The sequence below is a fragment of the Babylonia areolata genome, chromosome 9 (assembly GCF_041734735.1).
Source record: "Babylonia areolata isolate BAREFJ2019XMU chromosome 9, ASM4173473v1, whole genome shotgun sequence".
In the NCBI taxonomy this organism is placed as follows: Eukaryota; Metazoa; Mollusca; class Gastropoda; order Neogastropoda; family Buccinidae; genus Babylonia; species Babylonia areolata.
Window position 1 is genome coordinate 34271409 of NC_134884.1, and position 5000 is coordinate 34276408.

Below are 5000 nucleotides of genomic sequence, written 5' to 3' on the forward strand. Positions count from 1 at the left end.
AATGGGACGGGTGGGAGGAAGAGAGGGAGGGAGGGAGAGAGAGAGAGAAAAGAGCGAGAGACAGGGTGAGAGAGGAGATAGAGAGAGAGGGGCGGGAGCGTGAGTGAGAGAGAGAGAGAGGAGAAGAGAGTGAGGCGGAGGAAGGGAAAGAGACAGAGAGGGGGGAGGAGAGAGAGGGGGGAGAGAGAGACGATAGGGGGTAGGAGGGAGGGAGAGGGCTTAGGGGAGAGAGAGAGAGAGAGAGAGAGAGAGAGAGAGAGAGACAGAGACAGAGAGAGACAGAGAGAGAGAGAGTTCTGAAACTGCTTTTTTCTACTTTCTTTCTTTCTGTATTCCCTTCCTTTCTTCTCTTCTTCTTTCTTTTAAGATTCTTTTTCTTTTTTTTAATTCTCTAGCGCGGAAACACGCTGGCGCTGGATGAAGCGACTTCTCAGTTTGCACTAAAAAGCTGTTTAAACTGTTTTTTTTAAACTGTTTCTCTCTCTCCCCCCCCCCCCCCTCACCCCCCACCCCTTTCTTTGTCTGCCTGTATAATTATTATGGTCCGCTCGGAACTCTGCAGCTTTCGGAGCCTGGCAAAATGGGGTATCAATGACCCCACTGCGGCGACTGGCACCCTCGCTCAGGGATGCACACGGACAAAAATCAATAGGATTACAAGTCGCCCCTCCTCATCTTCCTCTTTCCTTCCTTCCTTCCTTCCTTCCTTCCTTCCCCGCTTACCCCCCACCCATAACTTTCGCTTCCCTCCCTCCCTCCCTCCCTCCCTCCCAGAATAACTAATTCTCTCTTCTCCTCATTCCAGCCCGTTTCAAACCCTACTTGTATTTTTCCGCCACTCTGTGTGTGTGTGTGTGTGTGTGTGTGTGTGTGTGTGTGTGTGTGTGTGTGTGTGTGACTTGACTTGACTTGACTTGACTTCATTTATTGTCATAAAATCCCGAAGGATTAACAGACACAACAAAGAACAAAGGAAACAAAGTGTGTGTGTGTGTGTGTGTGTGTGTGTGTGTGTGTGTGTGTGTGTGTGTGTGTGTGTGTGTGTGTGTGTGTGTGTGTGTGTGTGTGTGTGTGTTTGTGAGTGTGTGTGTGTGTGTGTCTGTGTGTGAGTCTGTGTGTGTGAGTCTGTGTGTGTGTGTGTGTGTGTGTGTGTGTGAGAGAGAGAGTCTCTCTGTGTGTGTGTGTGTGTGTGTGTGTGTGTGTGTGTGTGTGTGTCTGCTGTCTATCTGTATCTCTGTAAATCTACTCTTTGTACTACGCAATCCCTATTAAAAAAAAAAATATTAAAAAATTAAATGTATACACTGCATACACTGACAAACAATCATAATCAATACATTATGTTTTCCCACACTCATATCAAACAGCAGTTAAAAACACCAAATCAAGTCTTCAAAAAAAAAAAAAAAAAAAAAAAGAATCAACAAATAAATGAAAACCTTCGTTGATTCGTCTTCTCAACCACAGTTTAAGTCCCATGTGGTCTAGTGGTTAGGATTCCTGGCTTTCACCCAGGCGGCCCGGGTTCGATTCCCGGCATGGGAACTTTTTGTTTCTCTTCTTCATCTTTTGAGCTACTGAAACTGAAACTGAAACCACAGTAACTCACCTTTTATTCATTTCTTTTTATTAACTATTATCCTTTTTTTTTAATAACTCTTCATTTCACTTTTTTCCCCTTTCTTTTCACTCCAATATTCGTTCATAACAGCTAAACCCCTGTCTGTCCATTACTCGACGCTGTTTAACTCACTCAGTACGGCCAGTCCTCTCTTCTCCTCTACACAGACCCCTCGGATGTCCAGTGGGTATCTGAATGACCCAACCTTTAGCTTCCGTCGTCAGAACTGTGGTATTCTTTGTCAACATTCACTTCTTCAGTATAAGAGCCTTCCGCTTGCAATATTTTGATGATGGTAACTGGGGTGAAACGCTGTTAACGTCGTCTCTTTCGACGTTCGTATGGAGAGAGTCAAAATGCTCGTTTCCACTAAGTTCAATAAACTCTCTTCACCCTTACCTCCCACCACCCCCATCCTTCCTTCCTTCCTTCCTTCCTTTCTGAAAAACAAACCAACCAAAAACAACCAAACAAAGGCCACATGCATTCCCTCTCGAACCTGAACACCGACTCCCCCCCCCCCCCTCCCAACACACACCCCTCCGCCGAATCACTCCACTCCCCCCCTTTCCTTCACCCTGACAAAAAGAGACAGTGTGGAGCTTAATGAACACATCAACACACACACACACACACACACACACGCGCGCGCGCGCGCACACACACACACACACACACACACACACACACAGAGAACAATCAAGTAAAAACAATCCATCCGAATTTTCAATTTCCAAAAAGAAAAGCATTACAATTTGATGTCATGTAATGTCCAACTAGACTGGTAAAAAATACCGTTGAGAAAAACACAAAATCCACACACACACACAACACACTAAAAAAACCCACAAAAAACACTATCATCTCGTGCTGTTTGCTCTCTTCCCCACCCCTCCTCCCTCCCTCCCCCAAACGAAATGTGCCTGAAACGAGTTCAACAAAGTCACAAAGGATAATAGCTTTTTGAAGGAACATTTGACGCGCTCAATTATCCTTTCTTTTACCCCCCCCCCCCCCCCCCCCCCCCCCCACCTTCTTCTTCTTTTTTTTCTTCTTTTTTTTTCCCCCAGAGAACGACAGAGCTCAAAACAGACAATGTTCAACTGGACGGGAGAAAATGGAGGGGGTCAACAGTAAGGGGTTGGGGGAGTGAAAGGAGGGACAAAAGTAAGAGAGAGAGAGAGGGGGGGGGAGGGAGAGAGAGGAAGACAAAGAGAGGGAGGGGAGAGGGAGACAGAGAGGGAGAGAGAGAAAGAGATAGATCGAAAAGAGAGAGAGAGGGAGACATAGAGAGAGGCAGAGACGATGACAACGGCACTGTTTTAATTGCGAAGGCCATCGAACCATACGCAAATTTACACACACACACACACACACACACACACACACACATACAGAGAGACAGAGAAAGACAGGCAGAGAGAGAGACAAATACAGAGAGACACACACACACACACACACACACACACACACACACACACACACACAGAAAAAAAGAGAGAGAGATAGAGAGAGACAGACAGACAGAGACAGAGACACAGAGAGAGATTCAGAACAATGTAAAAAAACAAAACAAAACAACAACAACAACAACAAAAACCCAACAACAACAACTAAATGAATGACCTGAATATAACACAAGATCGGAGCACAGTTAAAAAATGTATCAATTTTCTTTTTTTAACACAATTTTTTCGCTTAAAAAAAATCCCCCAAAAAACAACCACCTTATTTTGGGTCCAGTCAACAAACGGCATCACCCGCTAAAACAAACAGACCTATAAATGTATGGGCATGCCTACACAGTCGTTAACCTGCAAGTGGTTTGCTGTGGCTGAAATTTCAAACGCCGCGATTCTCTCCGTAAACCCGCTTTCCCCTCTCTCTCTCTCCTCCATTTCCAGCTCAAATAATAACCATGAGCAGTCTTGAAAAGATCTTCTCCTTTTCTCGTCTTCATGCTAATGTGTGTGTGTGTGTGTGTGTGTGTGTGTGTGTGTGTGTGTGTGTTAACAACGGATCTCTTGAAAAGACTTGCTCGAATTGCAATCCCGTCCTCCAATTTCGTGGACAAACCCATCACGTCAATTGTAAAACTGCGCCAAAACGGCAACACAGTTTTGTTGTTGTTGTTGTTTTTGATAACCCTGATTGAGATTTGATCGTAACCCCCCCCCCCTCCCCCCTTCTTTATACCCCCCCCCCCCACCCCCCACCCCCCTTCCTCCTTTCTTCTCATCGTAGGTTTACCCTCACCATCCTTAAGAAAAAAGAAAAAAAATGGAAGAAAAAGAAAAAGAAAAAAAAAGCTTACAATCAAACCATGCCCCACTTTACCAATATCTGAAGGTATAATTACATCCTTGCTGCTTTCTGCCTTTTCTTTTCTTTTTTTTTAACATTCCCAACCCCACCCCACCCCCTCTTTTTTTTCTCTCTCTTTTTCTGTTCTTCTTTGATACTGTTTATCCTTGTTGCTTTCTTTCATTCTTTCTTGAATTACTTTAATTCTTTTCCACTTTCTCTCTCTTTTCTATCTTTTCTATCTCTCTTATATATATATATATATATATACGTAATATGTTTCTATTGTCTTTCTTTCCTTCTCCATTGATAGTGCCTTTCCTTCTCTCTTTCTTAGTTTTCTTTCTTTCTTTCTTTCTGTCCATCTTTTTTTTTCCGTTCTTTAGTTCTTCTTTTCCTTTCTTTCTGTCTTTCTATCTTTTTTTTTCCGTTCTTTATAGTTCTTTTCTTGTCTTTCTTTCTTTCTGCCTGTTGTTCTCATCTTTGTTTCTCCCAGCCCCACTCCCCTCAACACCCACCACCTTTTTCTCTATTGACTAACCGTGGTTATTTTCATCTCAAACGGATGGGGTATTTACATCGTTCAGAAAAAAAGGGGGAGGGGGGCTGGAGAGAGAGAGAGAGAAAAGGAAAGAAAGACAGACAGACAGAGAGAAAAAGACAAACAGACAGACAGGCAAACAACAGAGACAGAGGGAGGGAGGGGGAGACAGACACAGACAGAGAGACAGACAGATAGGAAAAAAGAGGCAGAGGGAGGGAGAGGGAGACAGACAGAGACACACAGAGAGAGAGAAGCAGACAGACAGACAGGCAGAGAGAGAGAGAGAGACAGAGACAAAAAGACAGACAAACAGACAGAAAGGCAAACGGAGACATAGGGAGGGAGGGGGAGACAGACACAGACAGAGAAACAGACAGATAGGCAGGAAAAAAGAGACGGAGGGAGAGGGAGACAGACAGACAGAGACAGACAGAGAGACAGAGACAGAGAGCCAGACACACAGAGAGAAGCAGACAGACAGAGAGACAGAGAGAAGAAGAAGAAGAAGAAGAAGAAGAAGATCACACAACA

At 44.3% G+C, this 5000-nt stretch overlaps 1 protein-coding gene and 1 non-coding gene across 2 annotated transcripts in view; one reads left to right on the forward strand and one right to left on the reverse strand.

Annotated features, from left to right (window-relative positions):
- The window catches only part of LOC143285402 (uncharacterized), a 371301-nt gene that overhangs the window by 152857 nt on the left and 213444 nt on the right, over positions 1-5000 (reverse strand). The window lies entirely within an intron of this gene.
- Positions 1474-1545, forward strand: Trnae-uuc (transfer RNA glutamic acid (anticodon UUC)). The gene has a single exon. It is a non-coding gene; the product is annotated as a tRNA-Glu (tRNA).